Source organism: Alligator sinensis, unplaced genomic scaffold (genome assembly GCF_000455745.1).
Source record: "Alligator sinensis unplaced genomic scaffold, ASM45574v1 scaffold628_2, whole genome shotgun sequence".
Taxonomy (NCBI): Eukaryota; Metazoa; Chordata; order Crocodylia; family Alligatoridae; genus Alligator; species Alligator sinensis.
The window spans coordinates 5,751,114-5,770,831 of NW_005841833.1; the positions used below are offsets into that span (position 1 = coordinate 5,751,114).

At 42.6% G+C, this 19,718-nt stretch overlaps 1 protein-coding gene across 5 annotated transcripts in view; it reads left to right on the top strand.

Moving 5' to 3' along the window:
• The first annotated feature begins 66 nt into the window (after positions 1-66).
• Positions 67-19,718, top strand: part of GRK3 (G protein-coupled receptor kinase 3) — a 105,328-nt gene continuing 85,676 nt past the window's right edge. For 2 of the 5 annotated variants that reach the window (XR_003093184.1, XM_025199539.1), the window contains exon 1: positions 281-426. The gene's annotated coding sequence lies outside the window, so the exon portion shown is untranslated. Of the gene's footprint in view, positions 222-265; positions 437-19,718 lie in introns of those variants that run through there. The other 3 variants (XM_025199552.1, XM_025199564.1, XM_025199548.1) reach the window with 3 other exon arrangements.

A 19,718-nucleotide genomic window follows, 5' to 3' on the forward strand; every position in this document is an offset into this window, starting at 1 on the left:
CTCTGCCTTTTTGCGCCGGCGGCGAGGCTGAGACGAGAGACTGCTTCAGCCCCAGACAGGCTGAGCAGGACCGGGGGCACCGCTCGCTCGCCTGCCGCTTGTGCGGCGCGTGGAAGAGGGGTGTCTGGAGGAGCACGAGGGCTTGGACGGTAGATGAGTCTGTCGATGGTGAAACCCGATGGAGACCTAAACAAACCGGGAGCATAGATCTGTCTTTTAAGGTGCCGAGGGCTAATACTAGCGTGCAGTCCTGCTCTGTTGTAATTGTATTACGCTTGTGAAACTGCTTCGATGCATTGATTTAAAGCAATTTTGGGGGAGCATATGTTGGTAAATAAAGGTGAAAATGAAGAAACTTTTATCTTCCAGGAGAATTCTCCAGGCATTTGTGTGACCTCACTATTGATGTCACCGGCTGAAAAAGTAGTAAGTCTAGGTACAAACTAACCTATTGATTCTCAAAGCACTGTCATCAGCAGGGCTGTTCTCAGGGGGTTTGCAGAAATTTGGCAACCTAGTGGGGTGTTGGGAGGGGAGAGGGGTTTGTGAACAGAGGCTTTCTTCTAAGCAGCCTGTAGAGTGAGCATTTGCACAGCCCCTGAACTCGCACACAGGCCACGATCCTGCACTGAAGTCCAGGTGAATGGAGTCCTGCTGGCCTCGGGGTGAGCGGACGCTGCACTCGGGGATCCAGTTGCAGGGCTGAGGTCGTAGCTCCTTTCGGACATTGTGTTTAATGGTAAAACTAGATTTTCCTCTGAAGCCCGAATCCAGAATCCTGCATGCACTGTGTAAATCTACCAGCCTCTCTTGCTTTTCTTAGCTCTTCTCATCTTCATCACCATAAACAGCAGATCTTTCCCACTTCGCTCTGTGTGTGATGCCAGGAGCAGGATTTAGCAGGCAGTTTTGCACGTCTTGCAGCGTGACAGAATATTTGCACTCTACCTGTTAGACCTCTCTTACAGCACATCCCTATTGCCCTACATGGATTTATGATGTATGCCATGAATAAAAGATGGCCCAACCTCTCATTTCACATATTTACACAGTTCTCTACACCGAGGCAGGGAAAAACTGGGCGGCAGAAAGATTGCAAATATGAAACCGATGTGATCCTGGCAAAATCGTAAAAGGCTTGCCAGTCATTTTTAGCGTCCAGTTTGTGTTTGCTCGCTGGAGAGATTTCAGTGCGTATTCTTCTCTCGGTTTGTGTAAACCCTATTAATAATTCAAACTATTTGTGTACATTTCGGATAAAATTTATGTTATAACATTAAGCAAACTCCTGGAGGTCTTATCTGAGCCGTTTGTAGTATTACATTCCTGTATGCTATGGTTAAATGTATCGTTTTGTTTAGTGTCAGCAGTGTTTGGTGTGCTTTGTGTGTACAAAGAGACATAAATCACACCTGGTGATGCTTGCTAGGAGCTTGGAATGCCGGTACCACGGAGGAGGGACCAGAATTGGGAAGCTTCATTTTAAGGATGTTCCTGTCGCTGCGTTGCGGTACGGCTTGCAGTCTTCGGTCTGGATCGGGGCTCTGGTGTTGAAAACGGCAGTCTAGATCCTGCGACACGATCCCCGCCCTGAAGAGCGGGCAGTCTAATATTCCGGTCCTGCAAAGACTTGAGCACAAATATCTTGATGCCTGTGCACGGTTCCATTGACTTCAGGGAGACTGCCCCATTCGTAAATCTTTGCTGCACGCAGGCTTCAATTGAAGCCAAAGCACAATGGGCAGTTTGACGAGCAGTGGCAGGGAATTGGGGAGGGAGCAAAAGGGTAGCAATAATGAAATAACGAGGCTGGATAGATAGAGGGGAGCAACTTGGTTGTAAATTTTGTTACATGATTTAAAGAAAATACAGTCAGCAAGACTCAGTTGAGCTCCCTTGGTTTGAAGGAGGTGAGGGACCTTAAGAGAAGAGGGAGACTGATGTCATGGAAAAAGGTAGAATGGGGCTGGGGACATTTAAGACGGCTTTGCTGGTGCGAAGAATATGAGAAAGCATTGAGATAAAGGAAAAGAGAGACTTGCGCAGGGGTAGCACCACAAACTGCTGTAGGTGATGGGATCTGAGTAAACATCAACACTTTTTACTGAAAGCAAGGATTTCCTCATTCAGTAGAAAGCGCTGACAGTTTTTCTGGTGTCAGATGTATTCATAGTGGTTTCTGGGTTGGTTTTTTTTTTTTTTTTTTTTTTTTAAAGTCTTTCATTGAAAGGAACGTGATGTGCTAGGGGCACTTGTATCAGTGTGCCAAAGAATACACAATAATATATTTTAAATGCTGTAAGCCAGCCAGTCAGATATGGGCTTTGCTTGACTGATGCATAAAAATCCTAATGATAAAAAGCAAGGTGAAGAGAGGTTTTCTTTGGAGTAAAAAACCAGGAGGCTGTACATTTCCACCCATGTGTTTTGATTTTCTCTGGTTTTGTGCTTTAGCTATTCATCAAGTCAGCCCGAGCATAGCTTTCAAGTGTTAGACCGTGAGCAATGGTTGGTCTGCTTTACCACTGTCCGTCCCAGAGTCTGACAATATCTACATCCTTAATCATACGGTATAATAGAAATAAGGTCATTGGGAATAAATGTCTGAGCCTCACCACAATGTTCTCTTTTTAAAGTAATAAATTTTGTCTCAGTTTATCTGGAGCAGGTGACCGCTGTGCAGTGACAGCCTTCTATTCCACTGACATTATCTGCTTAAAAAATATTACAAATATTTTACTGCTGTATTACAGTTTATCTTTTGGCTGAGGCTGGTTCACTTGGTGCCACAATCTTATTTTCTTGTGCTAACACTGACACTAGATGAAGCAAATTAGTTTATTATAATGAAAACTTGAGGGGGCTTCCTGTTTATGAAGAAATAACCCGACTGGAGGCAGAATAAATTCCAAGGCTGCAGGCCAAGTCTGAACAGCAAATAAACTCTGAGGACGAAGAGTTTATTGGCCGAGGTTTGATTACTCCTGAGTTTACGTGAAGCATCCTCAGATTGTTATTGCTCTGAAATTGTTAGATATTAAAATTTTAAATTAAAGAGAAGCGAAGACCTAATGAGTTGACAAAAGTGCTGAAGGCAAATTTAGGAAGTTTAAAAGCCGAAAAACCCCTTGGGCTTGCTTTTTGTATCTCCCGTCATCTGCCTTTCCTTCCCTTCTGTTTCCTCTTTTCCTCTCAGTCCCTATGGCTTTTCCCAGAATAACTACGCTGTATTTTACTTTACGTTGTTTTTCTATTTAAGGACCCTGTTCTGCAATCACATCCGCATGGGCGGACTGCTGTAGGGCTCAAACTAGGCAGAAGGTTTTGCAGACGTGAATCAATCTGTAAGGTTCGGGTTCACATCAGGTAGGGAGACATAGCTGCTCCATACAGTGAACATACAGTGAACCCCCAGATATTTGCCAGTTATTCTGCAGGGGAAGATCAGAGGTTTGGGAGTAAGGCAGGAAGTCCACCAAAGTGCTGTTAATGTTTTAAAAGCAAAGCTCCTTTCAGCTACTTAACATCCTTTCTAAAACTTTTTTTTTTTATGTAAGACTTTGGATTTTCTCTCTTTCAGCCAAGGGGAAGTAAAAGCTGACAACTTTGTTTTTAGTAAACAGTTTCAAAATCCTCAGGAGGGGCAGAGATCAGAGCAGAGGGACTGTGGTTGGCCATTGTGAGCAGAGGGAAACTTGAATATTCACATTGCAGGTGCTGGGAAAGGGCCACCTTTGCATTGTGAGCAGGAAGGATTGGGCTGTGCTGAGAAGAGGGATTTCCATAAAGCGCTCTTACGAAAGAGCATACATTGTTTCTGGCAGCTGGACAGCAAGAACCAATGTGAATATATGGATTTGCACAGCTGGGAAACAACTGTTCAGTATTTCTGCACCTTGATGGGCTGTGACAAATCGTAGCGTAGGAAAACGAACATTTATAGTTTCCTTATGGCAGCAGGCAGATAGGCGTTGTTTGTTCTCAGTATCTAACACCAACGTTATGGTAATAAAGCATAAGAGGCATCTGTCGATCTTGTGGTTGTCCCTTCCAGCCCCTAACATCTGTGAATCTATCCATGCATCTCACCTCCTCCCCAGATACAGATGCAGATTTTATTTTGGGGTTCATCTCATCTCCAAACGCATGTTCGACAGCATCTCTGTAGATGACTCCCTGATCAGCGTCTGTACTTCACACCTGTCTCCTTCTGCCCCACCTAAAATCTCAGCCGATTTCTCTGGTATTTCCTATTGGAGGTCCAGCGGTCAGGTTAGTCATCCTGGCCCTAACACAGCTCTTATTCTTTCCTTCCAAAACCTCCCTTGCTTTGTTTCTTGCCCCCTATGAATTATGGTACCATCCTGCCTGTTACTCAGTCCGAGGGACTTGGCACTTTTGCAAACCTGACCCAGGGTCTGTAAACACAAGTGAGCCACCCTTCTGTTATTTCCCTGTTTATAAAGTGGGTGCGTCTGCCACCATGTCTTGTTTGCAGGGTTATTACCAAGCAATGGGAAGAGTCACTGTAGGAAGAGGTGAATTCAGGCTCTGGTTCTGAAAATGCTTATTGGAAGCTGTAAAGCTGACACAAGAATAGGGCCGGTAACTTTGCCAGAACTCCTCACGCAGAAAATGAAGCGTATGTGTAAGTGTGTGCAAGGTTAGGATTCCAGTGTTAAACCCAAGTAAGCACGTGTGTGTTGGGGAAGTGTCACTGCCAGTGACAGCTAGTGTTGCTCTGTTGAGGTCGGCTGTGTCTGCTTTTATCGATAATGAATTTGGACCTTTTTTGGGATAGAGCTCCTTGCTGTGACGTCCTGTCACCAGGTCTATGGTTAATGTAGTGGTGAACCCATAGGCTACACACACATTATTAAAACACAAACAGGTCTAAAGTGATTTGAATTTATTACACTATTAAATCCAATTTTAACTTTATCCCACAAATCGTATAGGAGTTTTTCCCAATATATTTTTGTATCCCTTTTCATCTACTGACTTAATGTGTGCATGCACAAATATATTTATTTTGCGTTTTAAGTTGTCTGTAAAAGACCAAGAGTTATATTCTGGACAGCATCTGTAAAAAAAAACCAAACAAACAAAAACTAGTTCATTCAATCAGTATTTTGCGATAATAGAAGACAAAGGCAGAACCATGACAAATGTTCTTAATTAAATTGCGTTCTATTTCAAGACAAGTGCAAACAATGTTATTATTATGTAAATAAACCATATCTCAATGTTTGATATGAGGATTTAAAAAGCAAGCAAAGGGAATGTATGTTTGCTGGCGGGGGCTGAAGCCTGGTAATAAATTAAGCAGCGGATTAAAGGTAAAAAGGGGTAGTGGCTGTCAGGGTTGGTAGTTTCATGAAGTGGGTCTTTTGTGGATGTATTTCTGAGGCCCAGCAGTACAGGCTTGTAGTCTCTAAGGCTGAAGACCTGAAGTTGGGCAGAGGGGTTGGTGACTTGTTTGGCCTTCCTGCAGCTGGGAAACAGAGAGTTGGCCAGTCAATTTAATATAGTTTGTTTTATCATGTTCACTAAAGCTCTGAGATGACATTTCCTTTCCCTTCTGCTTATGTGGAGCTGGGCTCTTATTGACTGGATTCAGTGCAACTGCGGGCTTCGAAATGCCGTTTCCCCCTCACCCTGTGTGCTTGTAACTGCAGACCATGTGCACTAGCTTCAAATGCTAAAAATCCCTATGAGGATGTTCTTGAAAATAATACACGTGTGTTTTCACTCCCCCCCAACATATTTAAATGATCAGATTGCAGTATCTTGTTGGCTAATTGCTTGACAAATGTCTTATGCAAGTAAATGAGGCTGTGTAAGAGTGTGGATAAGTAGGATGTCTGTCTTCGGCAGGAACAGTATTGATGAAGTAAGCTTATCCACGGCCTCAAGTCAATTTGCTTTAACCTTCATTCTTTCCCTTTTCATCTCTCCCTGTCTCTCCAAACTAAAATGCTCACGTATTGCCAGTTGTGAATAGTGTGATGTGGATATGACGTTGTAAGTAATGTTGTTAAAGAATGTCATTGATTTTTAGTTTGGAGTTAGTTTTATAATCGATTGCCTTGTACGTTCAAATACATACAAGCATTTAGGGGATGTCATGGGGGAATGTATTAATACATTAGCTGTTTTGGGAAAAATTACTCTTGTCCTAATTCTACTAGAAAGATACTGGTGTGTTTACAGCTATATAGTTTAATTCTGCTCAGTGAGAGACTGGATTACGCGATTGTTAAAAGCTCTGGTCCTCTGTAAACCTGTAGCCCTTTCATCTAATTCCATCTACAATGCTGCCGGTAATGGAAAATATGGGAGATTCCTTAAAATAAATTTGCATAGGCAAAATCAGCAGAGCCAAGGGTGAATTATACTCTTGGAATTAGTCTGCACCACTTTCTCATGAGGAAAAATCATATTTGAGAATGGTAAGATGATGTCAGGCTGCAGGAGTCTGTATAGCAGAGCAGGCTGCTTTGGTGATGCTCCCTAATTTGACTGTTTCATTAAGTAATGCTATTACTGTAGTGTGTGAAGGCCCTGACCCAGAACAGGGTGTTAGACATCGTAGCACCATATGGGAAGAGAACGTCCCTGTCCCAGACAGCGCGTCGCTTCAGTAGACAAAAAACCATTGGGAGTCTGGGAGAAGATGCGTGTTATCTACCTTTTTGCAGAAAAAATGCCCTTTACAGCCCAGGACCTGAGGCAGTGAGAAGCACAGCATTTATCTGTTCATTCGCAGGAGGTCTCTGGCAGCAGTGGGAATTGCATCCACATCTCCTGGGTCTGTCAAGTGCCCGATTGCAAGATCATCCAGCTTGTCTACCACAAAACGCTTCGAGTCCCTCTGAGGACTTGAAGCAGGCGAGAGAGGAGGCCTTCGGAGAGAAATTCCAATTAGGGCTCTCACGGGACAGCGCGCATTTCTACGCTTATGTTTCTGAGCGTCGACCTACCCCAGGGCTTTGTGACTTTAATTAAGAATAAAGGGAAACCTCAGAAAAAGGGTGAAGTTGGAAAATTCCAATTTCGTATGTGCTGTGCTGAGAGAGTGGGGCAGCAAACGCAGATATTTTGAAGAAAATGCTAATTATATCTTGTATTACTGTAAAATGTCAGAGGATATTTGATATCTTATTAAGCAAGGGAGCCAGCGCTCGACTCAGACTGCTGGTGCCAGTACTCTGTTGGGAAATGCCTGAAACCGTCATTAGTGATAAGTGAATTTTTTATGGAGGGTTAAAGAACTGACGTGATGAATGTTTTAAAAAAAATAAATAAATGAAGAAGAAAGAAACTTGATGTTTTCAATGTGAAGGACTGTAGGCAGATTTTTTTTCCCGAAATAATGAATGTTGCATGAATAATTAGATCAGGAACTACCTCGTGTACCGCGTTTCCAGCCGAACGCTGAGGTTGTGTCGTCCAAAAAGGAACATGTGCAACTCTTGGTTCCCATTCAGAAGAAATTGAAAAGCCATGGTATAAAGATCTGCTTTAATTTCCTTATCAGTAACAACATTAGTTTTCCAATTCAGAAAATAGCTTATCAGAAGCCTTCAGGCACAGGTGCATAAATTAAATCACATAATTTAATCTCACAAATTTGACACAATGTCAGCAAAAAGCGCTCTCCAGCAACAGCAAATGTAGCCCTTTCTCAAATTAAAAAGACAGCTCCACATCACCTTCTCCCAGCAAATCACTCCCTTACTGGAGCAAACAATTAATAGCCCTTGCCCTGAAAATTCATCACACCACCACTTTTCTCCCCACCCCCCCGGTGTTTGTTGTCCTGCTATCATCCTCCGTTGCTTTCCCTTGCTTCCTATCTCTGCTGCCACGACTCTGATTTGTGATCTGGTGTCTTCCTGCCTCAGCGACTGCTGCTTTCTCTCTCTTTTGTTTCCTTGTCCTCAGTCTCTCCAGGGGACCCCTATCAGCATTGCCAGGCCACTGTTGCTTTCCCACTCTTCTTTTCATCTTTCTCATCTTGAATCTCCAGAGTGGGTTTGCCACACTTCTTCTTTCACGCTCACTTTTTCCCCCTCCCCTCCTTTCAACTACTCTGCACCTGTATGTTGATCTCCTGATACCGGACCCTTCGATTCTGTCCTGCCTTCATTCCTGATGGCTACCTCTGTCCACTCCTGATTTTTGTACTTTGGCTCACATGGACCTTATTCTTGGAATAACTCTTCAATTAAGGGAAATTGTCAGCTTTAAGACCCCCAAAGAAAGAATGAGACATCGGTGAGGTCAGTTTAACTTGCTTTTAGTCTGTTCCACTCTCAGGGAATCACTGCAACAGCATCTAGGTGGCCAAGGCTTATTTCTTTAAACACAGCTGGTGCTGCTGGAATGAAAAAATTCCAGGGAGCATTTTTAGTGCCTTTACATTTTATAAAAAGCAGTTCTGACTAAATTGGGGGTTTTGTGCTAATACCACGTTGCTGGTGTTTCTTTCACTTTCCACCAAAAATCTTTACTAATACACTGTGTTGTGAACTGTTTCAGGCAGAAGGACTGTTTGCACTGGACTGTATCAACTCTTGACTGCAGACTGCATGTCTTGGGGCCTGGAGCTTCATTTGTTTAGAGCATTTTAAATGTCGTACAGTAGACGCTGATTGTGCCGTATAAATATGGAGCTTGCTGTAAAATAGGTGTCATATTTGCTGGGAAGTATGCAGTAGTTTAGTCACGCATCTCTATTTGGTTGCATGGCTCTTGGTTTTACAGAACTCAGCTGTTTATACTCATTCAAGGGCATTACGTATGCACCCGGATAAAATCCTCTGTCATCTAAAACATACACCTTGTATTTGTTTTAAAAACCATTAAAGCCTCCACATGATTTAATTGCAGTGGGAGCTAAGAGTTGTTTTTCTGTCTTGCTACTTCTCAGCACTAGAGTTGTGCTGAAAGGGCAAATCCTTGAGGCTCCAGTTCAGAGTAAATAGTCTCACAAAATAATTGTGCTTAGAAGCTTTTGTATTAGCTTCCAGTTTCAGGAAACAGTAATGCAAATTATACTCAAGAAATGTGTGGAGAGTGGTTGCACAATACTTACAAAGACCCAACTGTTTTTTGGTTCATTTGGCACGATCTGGTTTTTAACATCATTATATAAAGGTGCCTGGGCTCCTAGGTAAGATGCTCTTTTCAGAAAATGGGGAAATTGTGCTGTAGCCTTGTTGCAGAGGCCTTCATTCTTTGGGCACAAAGGTTACGTGTTTCACAGTAATGAGATCATTAGTTCATTCCAAATCTGTGTGTGTTGACAGATCTCAGTATGCTTAACATAAACGTTATAATCTTTGTCATAAGAAGAGTAGATGAGTTTTGAAGCTTAGAATAATCTGGGTTGAGAGGCCTCATTAGAGATCCAGAGTTCTCTCCATTTACTAAAACAGCTGCAAGCCAGACATGTTCCTCTTTGGGTGCTTCCCCTCTGTAAAACTTCAGATTTCCCTCAAATCCCACTTCTACTGGTACATAATATTCCCGTTGTTGTATCATCTGGGTGGTTGTCAAAGGAAAAAGTTGGGAAAGTTGAATACATAACTCCCATCTGTATTCGACTGTCCATTGAGTAAGTACACTTCCTGTAGCGGATTTTGCATTTTGAAATCGTTGATGTGCTTTCCAGAATTCATATTAATAGATACATTTTTGTCTTAACAAATGTCAGTCCAAGCATCCAGATTTTCTCCTCCTTTCTTGGAGAAGAAGATGCTCCCATGTTACCGGCCTGGAACTGGGATGTCTGTCACAGGGAAAGTCCGTTCCTCTGTCCCTTACTTCCCTTTTAATATAGGGACCCTGGTACTTTTTTCTCACAGGGATCTTGCTAGGATAAATACATGAAAGACTGAGGTGGTCAGGAACTGCAAGTGGGAGTTGCATAAGTTCTTAGATGAAAGTAGCTGATCTTTTTTACCATGAATCAACTACCGCTTTAAGTGCTGTTTGAGGAAAGCACTTAGGGACCTGCTTAACTTGAATGACATATGAAATCAATAGGACTACTCGCATGCTTTAGGTCAGTCATGCCCTTATACGCTTTCCTGGATCGGAGGTGCAGACGAGGATTTATTGGGCTACAGCCAGGATTGGGGCTTTTATGGCCGTTCCAGCAGTTCTGTTTGGAGAGGTAGCAAAAATATCTGTGATTAGAAACTTTTCTGGTTTTGCACTGAAAATAATGATAGTGGCCTTCCACATTCAAGGGTTTCCATCTCCGTTGTTACGTAATTGATTTTTTAATAGAAATGAGAAAATAGCAGGAGGGAATAAAGGGGGTAAGGAATACAACTAGATAGGTTTTGATTAAAAAAAATGGATTTTCTGCCTGGCAAAAAAAGAATTGAAGATCTCAATAAATACATACATACATAAATAAATAAAGTCAAAAGCTTGAAATTTGATGTGATATGAAAATTTTGGGAAGACTGTATTGCTCAATTGAAATGTTTTGCTTCAGGAGATGGTAAACATCTTGTTGAATTTTTTACCCTTTTATATTTTTGTAGTAGAGTACATTTCAAACGTGAAATCATTTCAAATGAACAACCCAAAAGGTTTTGTTCTGAAAATGACAGAACAAGGTTTCATTTTGAAAAGAAAATGGCAGTTTTATCAAAATCTATACTTATACAAAGCAAAAATGGAAAAGCTTGCTATAGTTGGAATAGTACTTTGCAATCCAAAACTATTTTGACCACTGCTTTGCATTTGACTATAAGTGCAATAGGTGAAAATGTTCATATTCGGTACTGTTCCTGCAGTACCACGTGCACTTTTTGCTGATAAAATTGATTATCTAAGAATCTTCTGGTTTCTGAATGATTTCCATCTAACTTGGAGATGATGGAGATATTAGTCACTGTTGCTAGGGCCTCAGCTGAGAGGACAGAATTGCTTTAGTGACTTGAATATGTATGTCTTGCAATCTAGATCTGTGGTAGCTCCTGAGACTGGATTTGAAAAGATACCCTGAACAGAAGCTGAAGGCAGCCTACTGATCAGGTCTCAGTTTTTCTCACTTTCGTCCTGTTCTGTCACGGAGGAACTCACCTTGCAACCAGTTGTCTTCATGCTTGTAACTATGCTTGTTCGACAGCATTAATCTCTCCCCTTCCTATTACGTGAGCAGTCTTTCCGGTGGTACCTTCCACATCTTTCTGTCTGTGTCTTGGCCTGATTTTTCAGCCTGAATGGAAAAACCCCAGTTCTCATAAACCTCACAAATTTCAAGAAGGTATTTGACAGCTTTCATTGTGATTTACTCAAGAATACATTAAATAGTATGATATACCAACACAAATATTAATATTGGTACAATTTAATCTTAGGGTGCCCAGCAAAAGTAATGCAGACTTGAATGACTGTCGGGCTGGAGAGAGTTGTTAAACCAGGGGCATGTTTTCTTGGCTCTTCTGTTTTGGCACTTATTTGGGAGAAAATGTTTGAATGGGTTCAACATAAGTATCACGTGGCTCAACGGCAATACTTTAGAAGACCTAGATTTTGCTGACAAGATAGCTCTTTGAAGAGACAGCTAAACTACCCTGCAAGCAAGGACAGACTGTGCAGCATTGGAGTAAACAAGAGGAAGTTTTTTCATATAGCTCGTAGTCAGCGTGTGGACTTGCTGCCGTGGGAGGTTGTAGAGGCAGATGCCTTAATGAGCTCCAGAAAGGGTTAGACAGATTTGTGGAGGACAGGTCCATTGAGGGCTGCTACGTGGAACGGCCAGGGATGGATCTTCTGACATCCCTAAACCAAGGATCTTTGATACCAGGGAAGATATGAGAGAGGGTGGCTTGCTCATGACGTGCCCTGTTCATAGTCTCCTTCCAAGGCGTCTACTACTCATCACTGTTGGAGGCGGTGTTTGAGCTACGTGGACTATTGATCTGAGCCAGTGGGTGTGTCTACACGTTCATTAATGAGCCAAAGTTATGGCGCATTAAGTTTAGTACCTGTAATAACAAGTACTTAATGCACTGTAATCGGTGCTACTACACATCAGCACAAATGAACGCTTTTTTTGTGCTGCTTAATGCTCATTGGCCTAAGTCTACTCTGCATGGACACAAACGAACGCTTTTTTTGTGACACTTAATGCTCATTGGACTAATCTACTGCGCATTAGCATGGTTTTTGCCAGCCGCGCTAATGCTTGGTAGAATTAGTCCAGTGGGCATTAAGCATCTCATGTAGAGGTGCCCAGTCTGGCATTACTTTTGTTCTTACAGGAATGGGATTAATCAGTTATGAAAATACAAGTGTAACAAGAGCCCCAGTGACTCTGAACTCAAGCATAGCATGAAAAGGCAAAAAATCCAAGACATGAGTAAATTTGCATACCTTGGCAGTAATATGCAAGCCAAAGAGGATGTCTGGTGGGAAACAATGTCACAAATTGGCATGGTGACAACAGTATACCATTTTAAGAACCGTGAGTATAAAGCCCAAACTTAGACTGTTTAACTCGTATGTTATTTCTGTCTCAACATATGGATGCGGAAGCTGGAAATTCCCCAAAGTTACAGAGACACCTAAATGGCTTTGCAAGCAAGTAAGAAAACACCGGGGTATTAAATGGAATTAAGTTTATAACAAATGCTGAGCTGCTTTAGGGTTCGGCAACCCTTTATTTCGACAGTCACCCAAAGAAAAGAAAATGGAAACATTTGGCATGTTAAGATTGAAGCCAGAACATCTGCTAATAGCAGGTGTGCTCTTGGGCAGCTGTGATGTCGGGCTCAAGAAGCATTCAGCATCATACCCAGGCAAGAGACGGCTCCCCGTTCCCCCAGCTTTACTCATGGCTACTCAGTTGCCAGGTGATGAGAAAATGAATGGAATGAGAGTATGCACTCGTTAATTTAGTATCTGCAGCCTCTTTTTGTTTTTCTATTAAAATAATTGCAGTCAATTGCCGACACTGTATTACTGTCAAGATTATCATAGCAATACCACAGAACGTGCTCGAGGGAAGAAAAAATGCGTTTATTTCCATTTTCAGGGGTGCTTTATCTGCCAGCCATCTAAAAATGAATTCTTCTCGACCGTGCAAGGCTTTTTCCTGACACCAAGGTGAAATTAAGGGTCTATGGTAAACAGGTCAAAAGGAATTATCTGGTGGTCCCCCTCTGGCATTAAACATTGCCTCATGAATTGCTTGGACAGAAACCCCTGTATATAAAATACCTGTCACTTCAAAATGCTTGATGTAGTAGTAACGCGTGCTGCCACTAGAATTGGGGAGACAGTTGAGTGGAGGCCATGTGAGGCATCTGGAGCAGTGGCGATAGTACTTTTTTACTTTTGTTGCACGAACAGAAGCTGATGCATGCTGCATGCTGATCTTGTAACTTCTGTACCTTCCATACCTGAGCACGGTGCCATCGTCTGTCCAGGAGATGGTGAACGTGTGACACACTGTAGTTTAGAGACTCATTCAAGATTTGCAATCCTCCTGTCCAGCTGGAGAGGTGTGTATTGCCAGTACAACCAAGATGGATGTGGTCTGTCCTAAGCAAAGGAGAGTAGCGATGGTGGATCCTACAGCACCCTAATGTGATAGCTGGAGATGGGGAATAATTACGTGAGTCCGGAGCCTTCATCTCTCTTCTCCCGCTCTGAAAAATCCTGCTTTCCTGGGACAAAATTACTTTTGAGGAACATCCACCTTGACAGTTATGTGCTGGTAGTTATATTTGAGTTTTTCAGGTTTCTTTCTCAGTTGTATATCAGGACTGAGAGGTCTCGGTATATGGACATTTTCTCTGTATTTGATCTTTTCTAAAATGTTGCTTGCTTTGTATCTAGTAATGGTGTCTAACAGTCCTTGCGTCTGTCTGTAGGCTTGGGGGCGTAGGGGGGCACAGCTCAGGGCCATGCGTCCTCTGCCTGCATTTATTTACTGTCCTCCCGTTTATTTAGCTGCACCGTGATCTCTTTTGTCCAAGTGCTACTTCAGTTGTGGGTGCCCTGTTGCGGACAAAGGGTTTTTTTAAACTATTTTTTTGGCATTCATTTGATTTCATTGAAACTCAGTTTAGTAGTGAATGAGCTGGGAACTTTGGTGCCTTTCCTGGAGCCCTGTTCTTTATCACCAGTTTTGGACAATCACCTGTACAAAGAGGAGGGACCCTTGTATTGGCTGGTACAATAGTGAGGAGTGAGAAAGCAGAGGAGAGAGCAGGGTCATAAAAAAAAGGATAGGACCGAGGAATGCAAGATGATAGGAACAGCAAAGGTACAATTGAAAGGGAGAAACAAGGAGAGAGTGAAGAAAGGAAAGGGAGAGCCCAGGGAAAAGAAGGGAATAAAAGAAAAGCAAGACTTTTTCAGAAGGTGACGGAGAACACAAAGCATGACGGGATTGCAACTCTGACAGATAAACAGGAGAAATAGCAGTTTGCAATAAAGGGATCAGCAGCGCAGAAACAAAAGGAGAAGGAGAAAGCAGAATAGCAAATGAGAAAAATGGAGAGCGAAGGCAAAAGCGAGCATTTCAAATGCAGTGTGAGATTAGTTGCTTTCTCTATGTGCAGTCTTTTCCATTTTACATTTTTATGCACACTGAAAAGCGCCGTAACTGCCTGATGCAACACCACTCCCATTGTCTCACCTGTTGCTTAAAGTAGAATGAATAGCTGTTAATTATGTAAGATCTCTCATCCTCACTGTCTGCTTTGTAACCTAATTGCGCTCCATTTAACTGAACTGTAATTGGTTTCAGACATGAAGTGGAAGCAGCCTTGAAAGTGATGGGAGCTGGTCACTTTTGAGGGCTATCTCCCTCTCATTTTCAAGGCTTGTAGTAGGGCCCCTGAAACGGATTGTTTGAAGCCTTAAAAATGATGGGACCTAGTTAGTTTTGAGGGGTGCCGACAGCAGGGTAAGGTTAATGAGCATTTCTTATATTAAGTTCAGAAAAGTGCTTACTCTGGGGAAGTGCACAGACTCTTTGTTTCAGTCTTCATGCTTTGCATCTACATGGAGTTGTAGAAGTAGAGAGAAATGGGGCTGGCAGGGACCTCCGTAGGTCATCCAGTCCAGCCCCCTTCCTAAGGCAGGATCAGTCCTATCCAGGTCATCCCAGACAAATCTGTCATCTGACCTTTTGGTAAAATGACCATCAGCCCTGACACAACACAGATATAGTAGCACTCTAACCTGCCACAGGCAAAGCAAGGGAACCACAGCAGCCAATGTCCTCTTCCTGCAAAAGGTTGTTGATGCATGCTCAGGAGATCCCAAGTAGAGGGCTATGCCCCCTGCTACAGATAAAGGCATCCCCCTGGTCCATACCAATTTGACCATGGGGTAAAATTTCTTCCTGACCCCAAATTTGGCATCGGTCTGACCCTGAGTGGAGGGGCAAGACCCTCCATCCAGGATCCTTTGGCTTTGGTTCCAGCCAGAACATTGGCACAGCCCAGCCTTGACTATGGCCAACAGTCTGACACATGCATCGGAAAGAGGGGCTGGGGCAACCAGCAAAGCCCAGAAGCCTGGGAAACACCGATAGGAAAAGACAGGCATCACTATGCCTAGATCACCCCTGCCCAGTGGCTGTGCAACCTCTTCTTGAACACGTCCAGCGATGGACCTCACCCCTCACCCCTTCCCTAGGCATCTCTTCCACTGCTGCAGTGTTCTCACAGCGAAGAAGTTTTCCTGGTATCCAATCGAAACGTACTTTGCTGCAACTTCAAACCATTGGTCCACGTCCTTCTCTCTGCAGCAAGAGAGAAAAGGTGCTTTCCCTGTTCATTATGGCAGCCCGTCAGGTATTTGAAGGCTGTTATCATGTCCCCTCTTAAGCACCTTTTCCACAAGCTGAACGTGCCTAGTGCTTTCAGCCTCTCCTCGTATACTTGCTTTCCATGCCCTTTATCATCTTAGATTTGAAAACCTCGGACACAGATCAGGGCCCCTCATTAGCAAGTCACTGTGCAGAATGTGGGATGAAAGAAGGTGCTGTCTCCATTTGGCAGCTCAAGGTCATGCAGGAACTCACTGCAGAAGTTGGGTGTTGAACCCCAGTCTCCCAATCCCAGTCCAGTACTTTAGGCGTAAGGTCACCATTCTGCTCCCACGTTGTTTCAGGATGTAGGTTAGTCTACTTCCTGATTACTGTGACTTTGACTCTCCAACCTTAATGCATGTAGTGGGTCCATAATACCAGAAACAAGGCCAGGCAATCAGACCAGGGATGGGTGGGGTGGGGATCAAACTACTGTTTCATTACTTCCTTAAATTAATAAACCTACATCATGGACTTAAGGGATTTTTTTTAACCCCACTAACCTTTGGGTGGGAAAAAAAACAAAAACCCATTGCTAAGATATATCATTAAAAAAAATATCTGCCAGGTAACACGCTATAGTTGGAAGGCCAGTTGTCAGGAGTGACTTGATTCCATTATATCAGGAACAACATGCACGTGTGCGCCTACCATCACATCTCCATTTCCTTCACCTTTCCATTGTACAGATTGAGAAATGTTTTCAGAAGACCTGCAGAGTAATTCAGTATCGATAAACTTTGGAGGCAGTTGAGGAAGAAAAGAGGGGAGGAAGGAGGGGAATTCTGGGCCTGTTGTAATTAGTGGCAAAGCTCAGCCAAATTTAAAGCTTTCTGTTCAACTAATTCTTCCCCTTAACTTTTATATCTTGCATACTTTTTTATTTGGCGCAGTCCTAATCAAGTTTAGCCTAATTGCATTGGACTTCTACTAGGAAAAATGCTCTTCTTTCTAAGGTACACACTGCGGTTTTGCCAGCCCTTCTGGAGGATGGATTATGCCTCCTGTGCAATCAGTCTAAGGAGAGTTACGGCTATGCAGTTCTTCTGCAGCATGAGCATATCAGTCCTACTTTATACATGATACAGTGTAAAAAGGAAGGGTACAGACAATTTACTTTTACTTTTTCTTCCTGGGCCGTGTTTCAAATAAATGTCAGGTTGGTATTTTGGCATTGGAATTGCCTAGGTAAAAGAAGTTATTGTCTCTCTATCTTGTCATGCATTGATTAGCATAAGTTTAGAAAGAACAGCTTATGTTTAATTGTGGAAAATGGCTTCCCCTTGAAGTCAAGCCCTGATGGATATCTTTTCTTTAAACAAATGTGTTAGCCTGGGAAGCTTACTTTTTTAGCATGATCTTGGGATGCCATCTAAGGCTCCTTGGCTCAGCTTCTTTATTTTGCAGTTGCATATATCCTACTTGGAAAGTAAAGAAGCTAATCTGGTTGGCCTGATCAGGGCTGCTCACAAAAAGGTTTATTTATAGTTGTTTGATGCAAACAGACTTCTTTCAAGCCACCCCATACGCAAGCAGCGCTCTTTCTCTGCTGGTCCCCACGGTCAACATGTTCTCATTCAGGTCCCTCCTTCAGGCCTACTTTTTCCTATGATGGTATCTGAAATTAGCCAGCTAATTGCCGTATCCTTTTATGAGTGGCAGCAGTGCACATCCTTATATCAGCATGGAGCTCCTTTATTTCTATCCCAGCAGCGGTGGGCATAAGGATTTACACAGTCTTCATTTTGTCAATGGACCCCAAGACGTTTGCTTTATTGAGATTTTTTTTTTTTTAAACCCAAACCATCTTTGCTTTCTCGCTCTGTGCTCCTCTCTGAGATACCATATTAGAGCACTTCTGTAATCCTGTTTTTAACAGTGATGCATTACTTGTTCTTTTAAGGCATATTTGGAGTTGAAAGGTGACTTAGAAATGCTCAGAAGCTGCAAAGTTTCAGTGAAACACAATTTTTATTTATAGAGATTGTTTACAGATAAAGCTGTTGGAGACATAATGGCGAGAAAACATATTGAGAGATTTTTCTTGTTTCAAAGGTACTTGTGGTGCACTCTGTCTAGTTGGTGATTCCCATAGGCATAAAGAATTCATGGATGCAGTCCTGCTCCACAGCTGCCTCTGGATTTAGGCTTTGTGTCCTTGGCTTCAGAGGAAGGGGCAGCATCAATCTCAGTGTTTTGGAGCTGCTAGAAAATTCACCAGCGCAGAACCCGGGAGTCTCCTCTAGGCAATTCTCTGTCCAGATTAGTAGCTTAGTGTCTGGACATTTTCCGTTTGGTGGAGATTTTAATGGAAAACCAATTTATTTGCAAACAGGTTTTTAAATCCTACTTATAGGAATGCATGAGGGCATTTAGAGCTTGAAACACGCTTTGCGTTTGGCTAGCCCCTGCTCAGCGCACATTTGTTCGGATTCATTAGCCAAGAGAACTCTTGTTCCTTTGACACATTGTTCATTAGACCAAAAAATATTAGATAACAGCGTAGAGAAGAGTAAAAGCTCTGAATTAGTTCTTTCATAACAGAAGTGGAATTTTTGGTCCAGTACTCATACAACACTTTTAGTATTTTAGTACCTTTTATTTAATGGTGGGGACAAAAATATTTTTATGTGAATGTGATACGTTAGAGAATATTTTATTTAACTTTGTTATTACTAATAATCTGGTTTAATACGGTAATGCCTCAAGACCCAGCAAGGACAGGGGCTCTCTGTGGTAGGTAGATGCTGTACAGACTGAATGACTTAAAGCCCAAGTAGAGAGGGCACATGAAGGGCGGAAGAAAAAAGGTGTAGCATCCGAATGGAGTGAACCATGTGATGGTGATAAAAGTCACATTTCTTCTGTTGTAGCATTTCTTGGGTTTGAAGCAGGATGGAATAAGTGCAGTGGGCCTTGCGGGGAACTGCCATGCAGGCTGGGGGAGATAATGTCCAGATGATACTGTGGGGAATACTCTGGCATCTTTAGGGTCTGAAGGCATGCTGAAGATGCTTTTGCCACTGTCCCAGCATGCTTCAAACGTTGGTTAGATTCCTTCTGAGGAACGCTTTTCAATCTGCACTGTATTGTATGTAGACATGTCAGTAAAACCAAAGCCATTTTGCCAACATTGATTTCATTTTATAAGGGGAAAAATTATTTAAATGTTTTGCTGTGAACTGAATTTATTTATGAAAAGGTTAAGTTAGAATGTTTTAAAAAGCAACTGATAAAGTAAATAAAACTTTGATAACATCCTAGTTCCATCAAGCATGGTGTGTGTGTGTGTGTGTGTGTGTGTGTGTGTGTGTGTAAGAAAAATCATATATAAAAAAAAAAAATAAAATCTTATTTTTTTTCTGAGGACTTGAGCATGAAAACAAGAGCTAGTGCCAATTGCTTTTTTTCACTTGAAAACATAATCCTTTGTTTGTGTTGTCACCACCACAGCAATTTATGTAGCCCATCTCTTTATGGGTAAAAGAACCGATTCCTGCTTGGAGTAATTTATCATCCAAAACCTAATTCTAAAAAAAATGCTGAGCCCCCTCGATGAATTGGAGGGGTTTATAGATTCATAGATGTTAGGGTTGGAAGGGGCCTCAATAGATCATCGAGTCTGACCCCCTGCATAGGCAGGATAGAGTGCTGGGTCTAGATGACCCCAGCTAGATGCCTATTTAACCTCCTCTTGAAGACCCCCAGGGTAGGGGAGAGCACCACCTCCCTTGGGAGCCCGTTCCAGACCTTGGCCACTCTAACTGTGAAGAAGTTCTTCCTAATGTCCAGTCTAAATCTGCTCTCTGCTAGCTTGTGGCCATTATTTCTTGTAACCCCCGGGGGCGCCTTGGTGAATAAA